This window comes from Scyliorhinus torazame, chromosome 24 (assembly GCF_047496885.1).
Source record: "Scyliorhinus torazame isolate Kashiwa2021f chromosome 24, sScyTor2.1, whole genome shotgun sequence".
In the NCBI taxonomy this organism is placed as follows: Eukaryota; Metazoa; Chordata; class Chondrichthyes; order Carcharhiniformes; family Scyliorhinidae; genus Scyliorhinus; species Scyliorhinus torazame.
This window is the reverse complement of record NC_092730.1, coordinates 12,316,140-12,338,312: the sequence shown is the minus strand read 5'-3', so window position 1 is coordinate 12,338,312 and position 22,173 is coordinate 12,316,140. Positions and strand designations below refer to the sequence as shown.

The 22,173-nt window shown below is 53.7% G+C and overlaps 1 pseudogene; it reads right to left on the bottom strand.

The window, feature by feature from the left end:
- Window positions 1–553: 553 nt before the first annotated feature.
- On the bottom strand, window positions 554–20,523 carry LOC140399887 (integral membrane protein GPR137-like; annotated as a pseudogene).
- Between the last annotated feature and the right edge of the window lie 1,650 nt (window positions 20,524–22,173).

The following is a 22,173-nucleotide window of genomic DNA, read 5'->3' as shown; positions in this document are numbered from 1 at the left end:
ACCGGGACTAGGTGTTAGTAAGGAGTTGATAGCAGTTGCATATTAAGAGTACCTCTGAAGTATCTTCAGTATAAGTTAGTGTTGCACATTTATTTCTGTAGTGACCTTAGACGTTTTAGTTATTCGTTAGTGTAGTGTTAGTAATAAATAACTTTCTTTATCAAATGTCCTTTTTTAAAAATAAATTTAAGAGTACCCACTTTTTTTTCCCCAATTAAGGGGCAATTTAGCGTGGCCAATCTACCGACCCTGCACATCTCTGGGTAGTGTGGGGGGTGAAACCCACGCAGACACGGGGAGAATTTGCAAGCCACCTTTAGCATCTGACTCCGCAGGGACCTGGGGAGGATGCATTTTCACACAAGAGAGCGTCAGCTATTTACCCGCGACTGGCCCCGAAAGAGCGGAGGCGGGAAGAGTCTGCCATGACGTCTAGGTAAGCGGGCTGGCTGCGCTCGAAGCAAAGAGCTAAGAGGCGGGTTAGAGTGATTTAAATGGTTTGGTTTGCAGGGATTCGCTCGCGTCGGTGCAATGATCGGTCCTCGCAGGAAGCTGATAGAAGAAATCTTTATTAAAATACCTTCCAGGAGTTATAGTACAGTGACCATTACAAATTCAGAAAGAAAACTGTGCTCGGTCAGGTCGTTTAAGACACTCATCAAAAAAAGGTTGCGTTACACATAGTCAGATATATTAAATATAGGAACACAGTGCTATCAGTGCTTTACTCCAACTCACTGTGCCACAGGCAACTAGGTCACAAGTGCTCGGTCATTATTGTCACCTGCTGTCTCCACCGAGACGGAGTTCCTCATGCCAGCTGTGCCGATACAGGACTACGGGTATAAAAACTACGGCGGGAAAGTGAGAGTAAAATCGAAAATATAAAAGTCAGTAAGTTAATCCATCTTCATTCCTCTCGTGTCCAGGTGGCTAAACGAACTCCAGCTCCGGTCGGCAGGAGCTTGGCCAGGGCAGGCGAAGCAGACGGTGTAGGGAATGGCGGCGGGCAGTTCACCAGCTGTGCCGGGGTGGCGGGAGAAACAACCGACCGCCTACTCCCGACAGCGAGAGGGAATGGGAGAGACGGGAACAAACAAGTGGTTTCAGCAGAAAAAGAACATTCGATATAAATAGGGGTGCATTTCTTCGCGATTCGAGCGCAACGCTTTTGAAGTTGAAGCCTGGGAGGGGAGACGCGAGTGCAAATGCCACTGTATGGAGGGAGAAATTTTTAAAAAAAAACAGTGCAAACTTCATACAGATTTGGTCAGACTTCAGCCGCCAACGCGGCCCCGTAAGAAATGAGAAGACGGTTGACTTTGAAAATATATCTATGTAGTATTTCGGGGGGGGGGGGGGCTCATCCACAGTGTCATCACCTTTCAAGGTTCAAAAAATATCACGTGGCCGGGACATCACAGCTCCTCTTCGTCTGCCACTGTGAGCCCTGCTGGCTTAGCGAGCACGTACGCCAGCCTGGGTGGCGGTGAGGCACCCAGGGCAGGTCCTGGTCCACGCGGAGTTAGGTTTACGCTGGGGGCAGCGGAAGGGGGCGTCGCCGTTGCTCTCACCGGGGGGGGGGGGGATCGAACCTGGGACCTCAGTGCCGTGAGGCAGCAATGCTAACCGCTGCGCCCCCAGCATGTTCTTCCGATCCGGTGACCCCGGCTTCAAAGACTATTCCGCCGCGTGGGAAACAAGAGGCTGGGATCAGCTTTGGCCAGAATTCCCTCCACAATCAGCGCCAATTCTACAACTAAACTCAAATTTCAACAGCCCCTTAAACTGGCGTGTCTGGATAGCCGATCCCAACATTGCTCCTTGAAGTATCATACCTTGCAAGATCAATGTGGGGTAAGCACATCTTCCCGGTGGTTAACCCCGCTTACCTCCATCCCTTTACCCACCACCCCCGCCCCAGCCTAGACTCTAAATTCCCTGTAATTTAGACACATGGTCCAGCAAGTTAGGTATATTTCGGTCCCGGGTAGTTTTAATCTCTTTTTGATTAACCCTTCACCAAAACCCACAGGTAAACTGGTTCAACTCGTTGTGAAGTTAACCTAATTAAACTGAGGCTTCGCGATGTTCTACAGATTCACTACCCGCAGGTTCGCGATCAACTCCGAGGTGAGCTGCAGCAGCCCGCAGGGGGCGATCTCTCGCCGCCTGGGGTCTGAAATCGGGACACCGCAAGCAGGGACGCGAACCCCCCCCCCCCCCCCCTCTCTCAACAATCGGCTCTGCCGACTTCGACGGGTGTCGCGCTGCACGCCGGGGAGGACAGGGCGACTGTGGCCGCGTCCGCATTCACCTGTAATCTCCCGTACGCAAGCCTGCTGAGTCGGGCGCAGGCGGAGTCACCAGCCCACGGCGCCCAGACGCCGGCTGGAAGGCCGAGACAAGTGGCGGGGAGAACTTGGCTGACCCGAGAGTGCCGGACAATCGTAAAACCGGCTCGATGGCCGCGTCAACCACCTGGGTCCTTCCTTTGGCAATGGCGGCCTCTATCCGGTGGCAACTTTCAAAAGGTATTTCCGAACAGGGACACCCACGGGTTGAGGCCGCTCGGTGTGACGCCTGGTTCTTGGGAGGTCAGCTTAAAAACACGGTAAAAAACAACATACATGTTTGGCTAATTAGCTTAAGATTCAATCAGCAGGCCCCGTTCCCTCCGAGGGACGATTCGTTCACAATAGTAATAAATAAAACAAGCTGCTCATCGGAATCAATGGAGTGTCCCAATGGAATGCTCGAAACTCTACGTCTGCGGAGTGGAGTAGAAGGTGTGATAATAGTTGGTGCCTTGCATGTGGTCCTGGGCAAAGACTAACGGGGCGGTGGCTGCTTGCGATACACCCTCGTACCAGGTTGGTTCAACGTTGCTCCTCTCGGTGCCGTACCAGCCGTTCCGCTGGAGGCTGCCGGATAAACTGGAGAAGGGAAGAGAGAGAGTGGAATTTTGACGCCGCTTTCATCGTACCGTCAGGGTTAAAGATAACACCCGCGGAGGGCACTGGCAAATTAAGTACCTTCAGCGCATACAAGGAAATAAAAACGCCAGGCCTTCCGTGACTGGTGGGCGTCGCGGGGTGGCACCATCACCCCTGGAACTGACATTTTGGTTTCGTGAGCCAAGTTTCCTTTGATGTTTTGGTCACGGTGCCCCCGTTAGGGGGCCGTCACCCCCCTCTCATTTTTGCTCAATTTATTGATTTTTGTTTTCCGAAAATAAAATAATATGAAAAAACTGCCCTTTAATTTCAAGGTGAGAGGGGGAAAGTTTAAGGGAGGTGTGCGTGGAAAGCTTTTTGCGCAGAGGGTGGTGGGTGCCTGGAACGCATTGCCAGCGGAGGTGGTAGAGGCGGGCACGATAGCATCATTCAAGATGCACCTAGACAGATATATGAACGGGCGGGGAACAGAGGGGTACAGATCCTTGGAAAATAGGCGACAGGTTTATATAAAGGATCTGGATCGGCGCAGGCTGGGAGGGCCGAAGGGCCTGTTCCTGTGCTGTAATTTTCTTTGTTCTTGTTTTTTGTTTATTCGATATTTGCTAAAAAGAAGAGACCATAAAGACTTCCACCCTGTGCCGTTCCACTGCGCGATGGTAGGGGGGGGGGCCCTGTAAGGGCGGTCGCTGCACATCTTCCATCTCCCTTGGTCCGGACACACTGTGGCATTCCACCCTGCCCTCGAGGACAGGCAAGGATCCCCGGTGGAATGCGGTGTGTGTGGGGGAGTCCTCCCTGTCCCCATTGGGGGAATTGGCACCGAGGGTGTTGCAAAGTGGACAACCGCACATTTTCCCCACGTTATACACCACCTGCCAAATTATTTTTCCCATTCGTTTAACCTATCCATATCCCTTTGGGGGCTCTCTGTATCCTCCTTTGCGACTTGCTCCCCCCCCCCCCCCCCGGCTTTCCGCGCACCACAGCAGATCTGCTATAGTCTCTGCCCTTTCATTTAGGTCAGATCATAAACGATTGAGGCCCGAGCTCGGAGGCACTCGATTAGAAAGTTTGCCAACCGGAACATGACCCATTTCTCCTGATTCGTTAGCCAATCCATGATCACCCTCAACTCCATGAGCTTCTATCTTCTGCAGCAAATTATGTTTCCTGGAATTCCCTCCCGAATAGCACTGTAGGTGTACCTACACTACCCGGGCTGCAGCAGTTCAAGGTGGGGGCTCACCACCGCCTTCTGAAGGGCAATTAGGGATGGGCAATAAATGCTGGGCCCGGCCAGCGACGCCCACATCCCACGAAAGAATATAAAGCAACACCTTTTCAAAGGTGTTTTGGAAAATCCAAATACACCACATCGACTGGGTCTCCTTTATCCACCCTGCTGGGTTCAACCTCAGAGAGCTCAAATAAATTTCCCTTTCACAAAACCAAAAGGCAGGAGGAACGAATACAAATAGATGAGTGTATACCTGCCGTGTTCACTTTGTGATCCCACTGCCCACGCAGAATCATCACCTTCAAACTGACGGGGGTTGTCAAAGAAGTACGAGCGAGAAGCAAAGCTCTGGCCATTAATTATAGCGGTTCCGGCCTGCGGGAAAATAGCAAAATGTATCAGAGCCCACAACAATCACGCCCAGGCACAATCCCCACACAGCTCAAATTTCCAATCAATTCGACAGTCGTTTTAACGCTCAAGGGTCATCTCCCTCCTGAGCAGCCGCCATCACGTTCGAGTCAACCTCCCCTGCACCGTTTCCGCTCAGATTGCACTGTCCAACTACTCTACCCGCTGCCCAGCTCTCGTGCCGTTGCTCACACCACTGGGATAGGAAATGCCGCCCAGCGCGTAGAGCCCAGCTCAGGTGGATCAGCGCCTTGCACACCCACTTGCGTTTCCCAGGTGCACACCAGTGGAAAACAGGACATCACTGCAGATTGCCATTTTTAAATCCATCCAAACGAACAGAGGATTGGTTCCTCGGTTCGAGCGGATAGTAAAGATTCCAACAGGAGCGCCGAATTGTCCCAGTGCACCTGCGACATTACAGGGACAAACTCAAAGTCGCACGGAAAATGCACCCTGATATATGAACGGTGCACAGCAAAGGCACAGCGGCATTTCTGCCGCCTTGCTCTCCTCCGTTTTCATTTCCGATAATCGTGCCGCACACAACAAACTGATAACTCAGATCGCAACGGCACTACTGCAAGACAAAAGGGGGCGACGTAATGGTAATGTCAACGGACTAGTAATCCAGAGGCCCAGGCTCATGCTTAGGCAGCACGGTAGCACAAGTGGATAGCACTGTGGCTTCACAGCGCCAGGGTCCCAGGTTCGATTCTCTGCTGGGCCACTGTATGTGCGGAGTCTGCATGTTCCCCGCCACCCGCCCCCCACCCCCGAGTCTGCGTGGGTTTCCTCCGGGTGCTCCGGTTTCCTCCCACAGTCCAAAGACGTGCAGGTTAGGTGGATTGGCCGTGCTAAATTGCCCTTAGCGACCAAAAAGGTTAGGAGGGATTATTGGGTCACGGGGATAGGGTGGAAGTGAGGGCTTAAGTGGGTTGGTGCAGACTCGATGGGTCGAATGGCCTCCTTCTGCACTGTAGGTTCTATGTTCTGGGGGGTGGGGGATGGGGGGGCATGGGTTCGAACCCAACTGGTACGATTTAAATTCAATTAATAGAATCAGGAATTATAAAGCTCAGTAACGTCTACCCTGACAACGATCGATCGTCGTTAAAAAAACAAACCATCGGCTACACTTCGGGGGGAGGGAAATCCGCCCTGCTTACCCAGTCTGGCCTACATGGGACTCCAGACCCACGGCAATGTGGTTGACTCCTTAACTGTGTGGCAAGTCTTATAGACCTCTTATACAAAATAATGAGGGGCATAGATAAGGTAGACAGTCAACATATTTTCCCAAAGGTCGGGGAGTCAGAACTAGAGGGCATAGGTTTAAGGTGAGAGGGGAGAGATACAAAAGAGACCAGAGGGGAGATTGCTTCACACAGAGGGTGGTGAGCGTCTGGAACAGGCCGTGGTAGAGGCGGGTACGATTTTGTCTTTTAAAAAGCAGTTAAGACAGCTACGTGGGCAGGGTGGGTGTAGAGGGATATGCGGGCAAGTGGGGCTAGTTTAGTGATAGAAGCCGGACAAGCTGGGCCGAAGGGCCTGTTTCCATGCTGCAAACATCTATGGCTCTATTAGTCACTCGGTTCAAGGGCAATTAGGGCTGGACAAGAAGTGTTGGCCTTGCCCAGCAACGCCCCACATCCGATTGAAATAATAAAACAAACCCCTTGGCCCAAAAGCGGTGCCACAGGTCACCTGAAACCCAGTGACTCAGCTATTTCCCGTTGCCGTGCACAGAGTAGATGCCGGCTTGTTTACCTATCCATAAAAAACACAAAGGGCTCGAAGATAGGATGAGTACAAATAGGTGTCCAGGGATGCAGTGCGCGCGTGCGGGGCAGGGATGAAGGTAAATAAATAAATATCCTGTATTGTCACCAGTAGGCTTACATTAACACTCCAATGAAGTTACTGTGCAAAGCCTCCTCGTCGCCACATTTCGGCGCCTGTTCGGGTACACAGAGGGAGAATTCAGAATTCTCAGCTGGTACGGGGGATTTGAACCCGCACTGCTGGCCTCGCTCTGCATCGCAAACCAGCTGTCTAGCCCACCGAGCTAAACCGGCCTAGGTAGCTAGGGAGAAAGGAATGGCGGGAAATGCAGATGGGGGCCAGGTGAAGCAAGTGCGCGCTCGAGGAGCATCAACCCCAGCACGGATCTGTCGGGCCGAGTGGCCTACTTCTGCAAATGCGAAGCGACGGCGGGCTTCCTCCGGGACGGGCGAGCGGGCGGCGATGAGTTCAGCTCTTCCTTTGTACCAGCCCTGTGGACGGTGGGGGGGGGGGGCGTCAAATGAAAGATGACGGCCGGCCGATTGCAGCTCATCCCGGAACGCCCTCGGGAGCGCAGGTCACCACGGGAGGAAGGGGAGGAGGAGGAGGAGACGTTCCACCCGGCTCACCAGGTCCTGAGCTGGCCTCCGAACCCGGAAAAACAACACCAGCAGCGCCGTCGGCAACAGCTCCCAGAAGAAGAGGATGAAACCAAACACAAGGTAACCTTTGTCCCCCAGGTTCGACATCAGATCAGCCTGTCAGAAACAGAAACAAAAAAAAAAAGTATAGATTGTTTTCTTTTTCGAGGAAAACATCCGCCCTCGCACACAGAGACACGCATTGGCAGTGAGCCCAAAGAGTGATTGGATCTGTGGAGGAATGTGGCACTCCAACATTGTTGCACATCGTCGCAAACGGAACACTGATCATTTTCTCCCATCTCCTGAAAACAATAACTTGGCCGCATTCTCTCTTCTCTCTCTCCCCCCCCCCCCCCAGTCACGGGGCTGCGGGTTCAAGCCTCACCGTCAGGAACTTGGGAAATCGACGCGGTTAGCAGTGAACAAAATGACGGACAAGTAACAAGACTAGCAGGCGTCTAGAGGAATAATGAGGCGCGGTTTGCCCGGTGACAATATCAGCAGGCGCCTAGAGATATTGAGGCGCGAATGGCCATATCCGAAACATTGTTTACCAGAGATGGGTGGGGCTATGCAAATGACGACTTCTAACGGCGAGGGATTTGAAAGAGGTAGACAGCCGAATCCACAGGGTGGGATAATAAAGAGACTGAACAGCATCACTGCCAGCACCCACATTGGGGAAGGAGGCTGGCTCTCCATCCGTCAGTCAGACAGGCGAGTTCCACATATGATCCGAGCTAAGTAGGCCTGTTCCACCTAACAGTTAGAGTCCACGGCAGATTCTAGATTTTCCTCCAAAAGATGCCTTCGGTGAACCTGGAAGGAACGTTTCCCAGAATTGATCACCCAAGCGGTATTGTGTGGTAACTATTAACTGGATTTGACCTATAGCGTTACTAAAATTGGGACGTTGCTTGGGAAAAGGGTGGGGGGTCTCCGAGTTCAGGGGACGTGGACATACTTTTTTTTTTACGCAGAGGGTAGTGGGTGCCTGGAACTCACTACCGGAGGAGGTAGTGGAGGCAGGGACGATAGGGACATTTAAGGGGCATCTTGACAAATATATGAATAGGATGGGAATAGAAGGATACGGACCCAGGAAGTGTAGAAGATTGTAGTTTAGTCGGGCAGTATGGTCGGCACGGGCTTGGAGGGCCTGTTCCTGTGCTGTACATTTCTTTGTTCTTTGTACTTTGGGAACAAGAGGTAACAGCGGATAAAACAGCGATCGGTTATTAATAGACTGAACTGGGACAACTGGGACTTCCCGTGGCGGCCATGATGTGAACGACCGCACACAAGGCGGCTCCTGCTCGGAGATTCGGGGGTTTCCGTCCCTTTTTGCCCGTTTAACGGGTGCTGTTCAGGTGGAAAAATGGTGGAGTTGGAGAGTTGCCTGGTGTCTCTGATAACCTGGAGCCGGCTGTTGCTCGGACTTTTGGGGGGGGGGGGGGGGGGGGGGGGGGGGTGGCGCCGGTGCCGCATGAGGCTGGAGGGATTTGTTGGGACTCCTGCATTTGGAAAAAAAAAGAAGTTTGGGGCTTCTACTAGAGGTGGATGCCATTAATTATCTTCGTTAAGGGTCCGATGTCGTTAAGCAAATGGGGGGGGGGGGGGGGGGTGCTGTTTAGATAAATATGGGAACAATGGGGCTGGGTTGCGAGGTAGTTTTATAAAAATAGTCTCAATCTGGGGCAGCACGGTGGCACAGTGGTTAGCACTGTGGCTTCACAGCACCAGGGTCCCAGGTTCGATTCCCCGCTGGGTCACTGTCTGTGCGGAGTCTGCACGTTCTCCCCCCCCACCCCCCCCCCCCCGTGTCTGCGTGGGTTTCCTCCGACAGTCCAAAGACGTGCAGGTTAGGCCGATTGGCCACGCTAAATTGTCCCCTTAGTGACCAAAAAGGTTAGGAGGGATTATTGGGTTACGGGGATAGGGTGGAAGTGAGGGCTTAATGTGGGTCGGTGCAGACTCGATGGGCCGAATGGCCTCCTTCTGCACTGTATGTTCTATCTGTTTGAGCTTTTTGCATGTTACAAATTGAAAAATTTCTGAATAAAATATATACTAAAGCGTCACACTGCATGTTCGTCTTTTCTGTGCGATCGATTTCTTCTCTTGTACTTTTTTCTGTATCAACTGTTTACACAGTGACTGGGCGGGTTCATCGCGGAGCTGTACAGTGACCCTCACATTATTCCAAACAAATAGACACCACTAAGGACCGGTGTTTCAATTTATCCCGCCGGGATCTGGAGACACTCTCTCTGGTAACATCAGCGGGTTCTTAGCGCTCATGCAAGATCGGAGTGTGCTGCCCAGGCCGACAGCATGACACCTTAATCCGCAACAGGGAATCGCCTGGAATCAAATGCTTTATTTTCCTCTGCCAACCGAACCCGGGGGGGGGGGGGGGGAGTCGGCCACTCAACGCCTTAATCACCAGCTGGGACACGAAGGTGGAGAGTAAACAGCAGAGTGGAGGGAATGAAAACGTTCAGATCCCACACAGTTACCTGGTCAGAGACATTGTACCAGCCGTAATCAAAGCTGTCGCGGGAGTCTGGGGAACGCATGACAGCGACGAGGTTATAACAGGCTCGGCTTGCGTACAGCAGGATCACCAAAGCTCCCACAGCTGTGGTCTGATACAGCGATGTTCCCTGAGGAAAACAGCGGAAAAGTCAGATTATAAACAAAATTATTTCAGTTCCACACACACACACACACACACACACACGAGAGAGAGAGAAAACATAGTACGAACAGGAACAGGCCACTCCTTGTTGGCACATCAGCCCTCGTTTACCCAGCTTCACTCCACAAACACATCAAGTAATGTATTTCAGAGTCGTTCTATCCAGATTCCCGTTCGGGAAGATGAGCTGCCAGGCCAGGCTGGCATGTTTGAGATACCCTTGCTGCGGTTAAAGACGGTAGTTTACAGCTGGTCCAGGAGGCCAATATTGCAAAGCCCCAAAGCGAAGCAATCACCCTCTGCTGCCGCCAGCCAGGGTTGATGAGAATGACATTTCAGTTTTGAACCCATTGCGAAGTACTGACGTCAAGGGGCAACTTTTGAGACCAGCGCAGTAGCAGTAACCCCGAGTTGCTGCCTCTCCCTGGACATGCCAAGTCTCAACGTTTAAAAAAAATCCCTCCAGTGCCATTCGGCCCATCTGCACTGACCCTCCGAAAGAGCAGGCCCACTCCCCCGCCCCCACCCCCGCATGACCTGCACGTCTTTGGGCTGTGGGAGGAAACCGGAGCAGCCGGGAGGAAACCCACGCACACACGGGGGAGAGAAGGTGCAGACGCCGCACACAAGACAGTGACCCGAGGCCGGAACGGACCCCGGGACCCTGGCGGCGTGAGACAGCAGTGCTAACCACCGTGACAACGGGTGAGCGCTGTAATCCTTCTGTCCACCCTGTCCTTCACACGTTTCTGATAAAGAAACCACGCACAGGTTTCAAATTACTGCACTGAAGCAGGCAAGGGTGGGTCGTGCACAGAAATAGAATGTGGTGGAACAGCTCAGCAGGTCCGGCACCATCCGTGGAGGGAGAAACAGAGAAAATGGGCGAGATTCAAAAAGCGTCATTTTGGGCAGGTTTGCGGGGGCGTTTTCCACTGGCTTTTTGGGTGAGATCCAGGCCTGGATTCACCCACACTTGTCGTTTATTTTGGGTCTTGGGGGCGTTTCTCCCCAGTCTTGCCTACAATTGGAAATTTGTTCCGCAGCAGGGGGCTGAACCCGCCGGCGAGGACCGGCTCCTCAAGAGATCGTGGCGCCGTTTTGAAAGGGTGCCCCGATCTCAAATCGAGTTTGAGGGCCCCACACACACCCACGGATATTGCCACCCCACGCAGACACGGGCATTGCCACCCCTCCTCCCCAAGTGAGCACACCCTGCCATGGGGGTCATAAGAACATAAGAACCAGGAGCCTGCTCCGCCATTCAATGAGATCATGGCTGATCTTTTGTGGACTCAGCTCCACTCTCCGGCCCCGAACACTCATAACCCTTAATCCCTTTATTCTTCAAAAAACTATCTATCTTAATCTTAAAAACATTTAATGAAGGAGCCTCTACTGCTTCACTGGGCAAGGAATTCCATAGATTCACAACCCTTTGGGTGAAGAAGTTCCTCCTAAACTCAGCCCTAAATCTACTTCCCCTTATTTTGAGGCTATGCCCCCTAGCTCTGCTTTCACCCGCCAGTAGAAACAACCTGCCCGCATCTATCCTATCTATTCCCTTCATAATTTTATATGTTTCTATAAGGTCCTCCCCCCGCAGCCTTCTAAATTCCAACGAGTACAGTCCCAGTCTACTCAACCTCTCCTCGTAATCCAACCCCTCAGCTCTGGGATTAACCTATGTCCCCCCCCCCCCCCCCCCACACACACACACCTTCCAGGCGCCCCTACTCGTTCACCTCCCCAACCTTTGTGAAGCCACTTCATATTCCTCCTTCAGCCCTCCCACCCTTCATACCCCCCCTTTCACAGACATGGCATCTCTCAGGCCCTGACCCTTGCAGTGCCCGTCTGAAACCACAGTACTGCCAGGATCGAGGGGAGCACCAGGGTACTGCCCTGCTCTGACCTAATTAATGGCTCATTTAGATATCCTCTGGATCCAGATCACGGGTCAGGCGACCCACGCAGTTTTGCGCTCGGCACAAGGCCCGTGGCACTCGGTGCTCCAAGGTCAGTGGCTGGGGCAACGCGGTGGGAATTTCGCGCCCAACCTTTCGGAGCTGAAGAGGAGTCAGGCGGACTCGAAACGCTCTCTCCGTTTCCGCTCTCCACAGACGCTGCCAGACCCGCTGAGATTTTCCAACCTTTTCCGTTCCCGTTTCAGATTCCAGCCTCCGCGGTATTTTGCGTTTACCAGGTGGGGCCCTGGACTGGTCGCAAAGGTAGGCTCGGCCACTTTCCCCACGCCAGCTCGCCCCCCTCGCCACCCCCCCCCCCCCCCCCCCCCCCCCCACCCCCGCGCTCAGGGACAAGCGCGACATGGCCGGTATCGGCAGACGCCATTTATCCCCCACAGGGCCACGACCTGACTGGGGGGGGGGGGGGAGGGGGGAGCAAAGGGCCCGGACACCCGCCCGAACCACACTTGTGCCCGCGCCACCCGCCTGCTTAGGCTGCGTTACCTTGGATTCCAAGTAGATACTGGTCGAGGGCGAGGTTTTAGCAATGACGTAGAGGCAGGCCGCCAGAGAGATGGCGCAGACGACAAACAGCGAGTCGTTGATACAGCGAGTCGTTGATGATCACCCGGACCAGGACAACGTTTTTGGTCTCCGCGTGCTGGATCTTCACGAGCAAGGCACAGGTCAGGTTGACCGTCAGAAACAACAAGCTCACAGCGAGGAAGGCCAATCGGACAGGAAGCCTGCAAATCACAAACGTGGGTTTTCTTTATTTGTCGGGGAAGCCAGAAGAGAAGAAACATACTTCCCCCACCTTCTTCAATCCTCGACAGGTCACATTTAAAGAGCATCACTTGCACCCAGCTGCCCGCCGCAGATTAATACCGCACAAGTAAATTGCCACAGACGTCGGAATCTAAAATAACAGAAAATGATGGGAAACTCTCCAGACTTCGAAGGGAACAGAGTTAACTCTTCAGGTCTGCGACCTTCCATCAGACCCGAAACACCGGAACTCTATCCCTCCCTCTCCACAGAGCTGTTCAGTATCCCCAGCGTTTTCGGTCTTTGTTCCATCGCACACCAAGCTGGCGTAACCTCGCAGGGGCAAACACGGCCCTTTCGTGGTGTTTGGCCTGGGAGAGACAGAGACGGTTTCTCGTCACCGTCCTGGGACCCAGACTGGACAACGCGGTGCGCGTGGTTTCCCAGGAGGGCAATAAGCAAAGCTCGGTAGCATCGGACACCGCACTCACTCAAGTGTCGGGACTCAGATCATTCGGGCCACTTGGCCTCTCCCACAAGAGCGCCAGAGACAGCAATAGTAGGCCTTTCGGCCCCTCGAGACTGCTCCACCATTCAGCGTCAATGTGGCTGTGACTTAATTCCCTGAGAGACAAAAGATCCTCCTACCCCGGCCTCGTTTGTATTCAACAATGGATCATCCCTCTTGGGTAGAGAACTCCAAAGGTTAACAACCCTTTGAGTGAAGTCAGGCCTCCATCCAGGGCAGAGCAGCCCCGCTTGATTGCTTCCCCCACCCACAAACATTTACTCCCTGCTCCACCGACGCACAGTGGCAGCCGTGTGTACCATCTACAAGATGCACTGCAGAAACTCGCCAAGGTTCATAGAATCATTGAATCCCTACAGTGCAGGAGGCCATTCGGCCCATCGAGTCTGCACCAGCTCTTGGAAAGAGCACCCTACCCAAGCCCACCCCTCCACCCTATCCCCATAACCCAGCAACCCCACCCAACACTCAGGGCAATTTTGGACACTAAGGGTAATTTATCATGGCCAATCCACCTAACCTGCACATCTTTGGACTTTGGACTGTGGGAGGAAACCGGAGCGCCCGGAGGAAACCCACGCAGACACGGGGGGGGGGGGGGGGGAGAACGTGCAGACTCCGCACGGACGAAGGCCGGAATTGAACCCGGGTCCCTGGCGCTGTGAGGCAGCAGCGCTGACCACCGTGCTACACCGACCAAACCCACACCTACTACGTCCATCACTTGGGACTGCACCAGGTGAAGGCGGCGGCTCGCCACCTTGTCGAGGGCAATTAGTGATGGCAAACAAATCGCCTCGCCCCCCAGCGACGCCCACATCCCAAGAAAGGTGTAACTTTTCTTTTTAAACTCATCCCGGGGACAATCTACTGAACGTTCTCGGTACCTCCTCCAGTGCAAGTGCAGCCTTCTTCCGACATGGGAGGCAAAAACTGCTGGCAGTATTCCAGTTGCGATCTTGACAAAGTCCAAACACTTGATTTTGTCATCAAGGACAGGGTTAGGCATTTTCAGGGAAGGGAATGTGACGGAAATGAAGGGGGCGGGTGGGGGGGCCAAAAAAGGAGGAAAAGACCTTTGGCTCGATTGAGCGCAATTACTGCGCCCGTTTCCCCGGGCGGAGGGGGAACTGAGTCAGGAGGAGGGGGAATAAAATGCGCACCTTCCAGCAATAACACCGCCAGCTTGGATTGCATTTATAATCAAACCAACGTCAGTAGCAAATGATTATTAGGAGAGCGTGGATTGAAGTGGTCAAATCACCACAAGGGTGCAGGAGACATCAAATCACTTTTAATGCTCCTACCCTCTGGCAGTGGAACAAGACCCTTCTGAAGTCCTGGGCGAAATCACAACGCCGGCAATCACACCCGCCCGACGCGACTCTGCACCTCGAGCCATCAGCTCCCTGCCGTTTCGCACACCCATCCTCCACTGCTGCCCCCGGTTTAAGGAGCCCATTGCCAACAAGCCAATTCCCCCATTGGCAATTCCGGCAGAAAATCGCCGGCGCTGCGGGAATCCTGTCGACCCGGAGGTTTCGGGCGAATTAGAGACGTTTACAGGGCGGCGTTATTATTCAGCGAATACGCAATTGGCCTTCTCACCCCGACAGCTTGCCCGGGAAGTGTAAATGTCGGGTTTGGGGCCCGAAGGTGAACCCTTCCAGAGGCTGGAACCGCCCCCGCGCCTGGCCCCATGGCGTCGTGGCATGCATTCCGCTCTCAGCCACCCCTCTCTGCCCTGTCCCAGAACTAGAGTCAAAAAAGAAACCCCCAACGAAGCTGGGCGAGGCAGTAGCGTACGACTCACATGTACTTAATGATCTGTTGAGCTGCTCGCAGAAAAATACTTTTCACTGTACCTCGGTACACGTGACAGTAAACAAATCTTAACCAATCCAATAGGGCACCCTCTGGACGAGTTCAGTGGCTGCAGGGGGTCAGGGCAAGGTGGGCAGCATCGCGATGACGTTACAGTACTGGCGACGAGGAAGTAAAACGTCTGCGGAGAGGGGCCGCGACACAGTAACCGGTTGCATTCCCAAAACCGTAACCCTTCCACACCCTCAGACCCAGCAGCTTTATTGCTCGACCCAAACAAATCTTCAGGATGACAAAGCGTTAACCTTGACCCCCCACCCAACAGGAAACCCGCCCCTAATTCAGCCGAAGACCAATCGCTCCCAAGAGGCCATGGAGACGGCGGCTTGTTTTACTCTGCATTTAACCACGCATCTTATTAGACGGTTCGATTGTAGTTCTGGGACACGGCAGAGGGGGGGGGTGACGGATCGCGACTAAGGACAGGAGCTCTTCTTCTTCGCCGGTCGTCCCGCCCCCCCTCCCCCCCCAGGTTTGAGGGCGCCTCGCTGCCGCTGCAGGTCGATGGGTTCGGAGATGGCTGGGAAGTCCAATGCACGGTCAGCGGATTCGGCCGCACTCAGGGCAAGGTGGTGAGCTGGAGGGTGGGGTGGATGAGCTATTGGGAGGTTTGGGGCGACCCCCCCCCCCCGCCCGACGCCCCAACTCGGCCCCTGCACGTCCCCGACAAAGTCTCTCGTTGTGTTTGCTGCCCTCCTGGTCCCTCGCAAGCCAGGGAACTCCTGCGAGTCGACGGGGGGGGGGGGGGGAAAGAGAGGGGGGGATGTTGGACGACTCCAGGGCTGCCGCGAGGACATCCGGGAAAGGCGCTCCCCCTGGGGGTGCTCCTACCGACGGGAGCAGTTGCTTCAGAAGCCCGGTCGGCGCCGGGCAAACTTAAGACAGGAAAGGAGCTGCCCAGCGGCGCTCCCGGGGCCATCAGTGCAGGAACTCATTGCGGTGCAGGGGCGAGTCCGCAAACGGGGGACCAGATTTTTCAGCGGCCACCCCCCCACTCATTCCAGTGCCGGTCCTACACGTCAACCCAACAAAGTCGCTCAGCTGTGGAGGCATCACAGCCCAGCACAATGGTCGCCAATTACAGCAGGTGGATTCAGAGCAGGGCACCCCGACTGATTTCACTCCCACACTCCAAGTCCCTGCCCCAGCCAAACCCCCAAGCGGTCAGAAGCAAACTGTGCTAATCAGTTAACTGCGAAGATATAAAGGCTTGCGCGCTTGCTCAACCGAAACAGGAGACTCAAAAGGATTTGGGGGAGGGGTGGCCGTATGCAAAAGTTCAGACTGAAAGAGTGCAAACACAGGAAACAAAGTGGTGCCAGTCCGGGCAAAATGACACACAGATCGGCCACAACGCTCCTCAGCGTCGCCAACAAATCCACACTGGGGCTGCGAAGCTTGCCACAGAATGCTGACTTGGCCGAGGTAATGGAAACACTTTCTCATCTTTTTGAGCTGACTTGCCCTTTCAGCGTCACCACAACAAACAGCCACTTTCTCACATGAAAGTGAAAAGGAAAAAAAAAACCTTCAGCTGCACAACAAAATCACAAATGAATTCAGCCGGGGCGGAGAGAAGTTCGACCCGAGCCTCGATGAGGAAGGGAAAGGCCACGGTAAAAAATAAACCAAGGCTTTGAAGAAGTGGCAAGTTCTCCATCAGCCGGAACAGAATGCCAGCAAGGGCAAAGGGAGATTTCACGGAGCGTCAGGAGGATATCACTGCACCTGCACAGGACCTGGGTGGGGCCACATCGGGAATGCTGCACACAGGGCGGCGCAGTGGTTAGCACTGCTGCCTCACGGCGCCGAGATTCCAGGTTCCATCCCGGCCTTGGGTCACTGTCCGTGTGGAGTTTGCACATTCTCCCCCGTGTCTGCGTGGCTTTCGCCCCCACAACCCAAAAGACGTGCAGGGTAGGTGGATTGGCCGCGCTAAATTGCCCCCTAATTGGAAAAGATGAATTGGGTACTCTAAATTTATAAAACAAAAAGGAACGCTGCGCACAGTCCTCGTCTCCTTACTGTGAAAAAAAAACCCCAAAGATAATAACGGTGCTAGGAGCCGTTCAGAGAAGGTTTCATCGACACCTTCCTGGAACGAGGAATTTATCTCAGGAAGACAGGTTGGGAACGAGTTACACCCATACGAGTTTCGAAGAATGAGGGGTGATTTGGTGAAACATGGCAAGATGTGCAGGTGAGGTGAATTGGCCATGATCAATGCGTGGGATTATAGGGATTAGGGGGGGGTGGGGGGGGGTGGGGGGGGGGGAAGTGGGCCTAGTTTAAGAGTACTCTTTTGTAGTGTCAATGCAGACTCGATGGGCCGAATGGCCTCCAGTCCGAAGGGGCGGTTTAGCACAGGGCTAATTCGCTGGCTTTGAAAGTAGACCAAGGTAGGCCAGCAGCACGGTTCGATTCCCGTACCAGCCTCCCCGAACAGGCGCCGGAATGTGGCGACTAGGGGCTTTTCACAGTAACTTCATTTGACGCCTACTTGTGACAATAAGCGATTTTCATTTCATTTTTTTCATTTCTGCACTGTAGGGATTCTATAGATCCGGAGGGGATTTGATAGGATGGGTACTGGGAGGACATCTTGTCTTGTGGGTTTAACTAGAACCAGGGGGCACAGTTTAAGAATAAGTGACCTACCGCTTAAGACACAGATGAGGATAATGGTTCCTCCGAGGGTGGGGAGTCGCCCCCAGAGAGCAGTGGAGGATGTGTCGTTTGATTTATCCGACGCCGCGTGAGGCAGATTTTTGATCCACGAGGGAGTCAAGGTTAGTGGAGGGCAGACATCAAAGTGGAGTTAAAACTACAGCCAGATCGGCCACGATCTTATTGATACCAGCCAAGATTGAATGGTGGAGCGGACTCGATGGGCCGAGTGGCCCAATTCTGCTCCCGTGTCTTATGGACAGGAATCATGTCCAAGTTCAATCCATTTCCTGAGCTTCTATTCAGACTGTCCCTTTGCCCGCACCTTCAACTTCAACTTCCTGCCAGCATCAAACCCGCCACCTCTGCCGCCTCGAAGGACAAGGGCAGCAGACGCAAGGGGAACACCACCACCTGCAAGTATCCCCCCTCCGAGCCGCTCGCCGCCCTTCACCATGTCTGCGATCTGCAAAATCGTTCCACAAACACTTCAGGAGATACAATCCCCCTTCTCTATTGGCTGAGCGCACCGGTCTAAGCGGTCATTTATTTGCAGTGCGCGGCACGGTAGCTAGCACTGTGGCTTCACAGCTCCAAGGTTCGATTCCGGCTTGGGTCACTGTCTGTGCGGAGTCTGCACATCCTCCCCGTGTCTGCGTGGGTTTCCTCCGGGTGCTCCGGTTTCCTCCCACAGTCCAAAGACGTGCAGGGGTTAAGTGGAGTGGTCATGCTAAATTGCCCTTAGTGTCCAAAAAGGTTAGAAGGCGTTACGGGGATAGGGTGGCGGTGTGGGCCTAAGAGGGGTGGTCTTTCCAAGGGCCGGTGCAGACTCGGTGGGCCGAATGGCCTCCTTCTGCACTGTAAATTCTACGTTCTATCTCCCCGCCTCTTCGCCGTGCCTGGGATTGCCCGCGGCAGTCACTTCCCCGCGCAGCGCAGCGGGAGATCCCGTTTGCCCCCAGTAAAACTAATTTGGTGATCAGTCGACTGTTTAGTGAACGAGGTTTGGCACGAGGGCGAGGCGAGCTTCACGCCAAGGCATTCACGGTGCGTCGAAGTCACAATCCCATTATTATCCGTCCAAGTGACGAAACACCAGCTACGCAACAGATATCACCCCTTAATCGGCACAAAATGGAGGGAGGGGAGGAATGTGCACGCTTAACCCTGTATCTGACCATGCAACACACAGGCATGGCAGGACATCAGTGTCACTGGGCTCGCGCACATTGCTCAGCTGTTTTGCCTCCCACGGTCGTGGTTTCTGCTCTGATGTTGTGAGGGTCAGACCCCACTCCCACTCTCTTGGCACAGATTTTTTTCTGATTTACAGAGTCGCAGCAGAGGATTCACTTACAGCTTTTTGGCCATCTCGGGGAAATACTTGGCTTTCGTCTTAAAAACTACCTGGAATAGAAAAGAGCATTTTGGTTACTCGCGCCGGTGTTAACTGTGGCAGGCTTCGCAGGTGGAAATGACCGGCTCGGTCCTGGCACGGGGTCAACCTGGACCGCGGAAGGATGGCAAAACCCTTCTTCCCACACTGGGAAGCAGGACGGTTGATCCTCGCATTTGAGAAACAAAGCGGAAGGACAAGAGGATTATCACAAGGGGATGGGAGCACTGGAAAGTGGCGTCTCACAGCACTTGTAAACATCCTTGGGGAGCCCACACCGGGAGTACAGTATACATTCCCTTTGTTATGGGCCGGGGCTTAGAGAACCCCAAAGTGTATCATGGAGTTCACCTGACCCACAACGTTTACTAGATTGTGGTATGGGGAGCACACGGCCCACTCTACAGGTGTGGGACAGCAGAAATGGAAAAGTATTTTTTAAAAGCAAAACAATGTTTATTCTATGAACTCAAGTTAACCTTTTTAAAACAAACAGTGAACATCTTAGCAACCATCACTTCAAATACAACCCCCAAAGAATACAACACTAAGTAATCCTTAAGCTGTCCTTTTAACATCCATAAGACTTAAAAAAGAACTTTTAACAGAAGCACATCAGGTTAAAGTCACTACTGAGAGCAGTTATTAGTTTTAAATCACCAAAGGATCGATTTACAGTCTTTAGATTACAGAGGGAGACTCTAATACACCTTCTGGCTGTGATTGCAGCTATCCAGCTCTGAAAACGAAACGAAAACACACCCTGCAGCAAACAGCCTAAACTGAAAGTAAAAAGCTGACAGACAGCCAGCTCCACCCACTCCCTGACATCACTGATAAACACCCATTTCTTAAAGGTACATTTCTTAAACATCCATTTCTTAAAGGTACTCTCACATGACCCCTCCCCCCAAGGGAAAGGTAGACTCGCCATCGAGGGTGTGGAGCGAAGGTTCACCAGGCTGATTTGTGGGATGGAGGGGTCGTCCCACGAGGAAAGATTAAACCGGCTGGGCCTTTATCAGCAGGGGTTCAGAAGGCCGAGAGGCGATCACATTCAAACGCCCAAAATTCTTACAGGGCGGGGCTGTGTTGACGCGGGAAGGATGTCCGTTCCCACAACCCCGGGACGGGAGGTGGTCCAGGACCAGGGCATGCGGCGTCAGAACAAACAGCAGGCCCGAGACGGAAGCGAGGAGGAATTCCTTCGCTCGGGAGGGCGGTGAATCGTCGCCGTTCTCAATCCTGGAGGGATCGGAGTACGTCCAAGACGGAGATTGATAGATTTCTACACATTATTAAAAAGATGAAGCGATAGGGGAGGTAACCAAAGAAAATGGCCAAGTAGAAAATGGGCCCCAATCTTGTTGAATGACAGGGGCTGGAGGGTTGAACGGCCTACTCCTGCTCGTATTTCTTCTGTTCAAATGCAACAAAAAAATCCCGATTATACAGGGAGCATCAAATCAAGTTTACTCCTCTGCATTTAGGGACTTATTTATGGAATATTCTAACAGCTGTGACTTTAAAACCGCTGGACAGTAACGTAAAAGGTCCCCAAGTCAGTGGTTTCCCCGTGGCTTCAGTGACTCCAACACAATCCCTAACAGCTGGCATCGGGAAGTGTTAAATAGCCCAGCACAGGTTATACAATGGAAACAGAATGTAATATTATGACAACAGTTGCCACGACAACAGAGTAACATTACTCTGGCGTCATTGAGAATGGGGTGCTTTCAAACATAAAGTGAAGCAGATGTGCAAACCAGGGGGAGCCCGGGTGGCAAACGCGATAGATACGGCGGATTCGGGAAATCCGACACAACAGAAGGAACACAAATAAGTGCTGGGAATGCTCAGCGGGCTGGGCAGCACGTGTGGAGGGAGAAACTGCGCTGACGTTCCTGGTCGCCGGACTTCCCTCAGAACTCTAGGTTGAATCCCGGTGGTGTGTTGGCTGCTCCGCTGGGCTGGGGAGGCGAAAGCCAGAGAAAAGGTTGCCCCCCCCCCCCCCCCCCCCCCCCCCACAGTCCAAAGGACGCGCAGGCCAGGCGGACTGGCCGGGTTAGAATTGCCCCTTCGTGTCCATAAGGTCACTTGGGGTTACGGGGATGGGGTGGCGGGGGTCGGCCGAGGTAGGGGTTCTCTTTCGGAGGGTCGGTGCAGACTCAATGGCCGAATGCCCCCCCCCCCCCCCACTTCGGCACTGGAAGGATTCTACGAAAGGGCGGGCGCCCTGCTCCCCCCCCCCCTCTCTTCAGGAACCCGTGATGGCAGAGCTCAGGCGGAGAAGTCGCTGATGACGGAACTGCAAGGAAGGCTGCCGAACCCCCCCCCCCCCCCCCCCCCAGCGATGGGGGAAGGTCACCTCGGCAGAGAGGCCGTGAAGGGGTTAAGGCCGACCTGCGATCTACTGCGTCGCTGCTCGGGCCTGGGAACAGTGCACCAACCCACTCATTAACAAGCAGACGGGAGGGCTTCCCAAACACCAGCATCATCCAACCACACAAGGAGCTCTGATTCACCCCCGCCCACATGAACAGATCGAGCAGTAAACACCACGAGAGCAGGTTTCTGCGGTCAACTTGGCGAAGAGATGTCGGGGCAGGCGAGCACTTTATTCTGTCCCCCCCCACCAGATTTACTCCTGAGCGAACATGGCCGATTCCTTTCTGGGGTACACCGTCCACATATACGGCGTAACCTCTAATGGGGGCATCTAGCCATCAGCTATTCGACTACAGGGGATATCACAACAGAGGCTGGGCCCCCATGTCCACCCATGGGTGGGGTGGGCAGCGACTGAAAGCAGCAGCAGCCCCGATTGCTCGGACGGGGAAGAGAGCCTGGGTTGCTAGCTGCTGAGCGGAGTGAACTATTTATTCTAAACACGCAGTGAAGCCAATTTCTCCCCCCTCCCCACCAGCTGCAGCTCATCTCTGCATCGCACGCTGCCCTCTGAACCCTCTTGTCCTCACACACAGTCACCAAATCCTCTCGATAGTCACGTTATCAAACCCTCGTAGCAGTGCACAGAGAAATTAAAAGCAAACAGGCCAGGAACGAGCGAGTAGGCAGACTACAATGAAGAGTAAGCTACATTCCTCCGTGAGGGGTAAAGACAGACGTTAAGCCAGAACCTGCCAAGGGCGGCACGGTAGCACAAGTGGCCAGCACTGTGGCTTCACAGCGCCAGGGCCCCAGGTTCGATTCCCGGCTTGGGT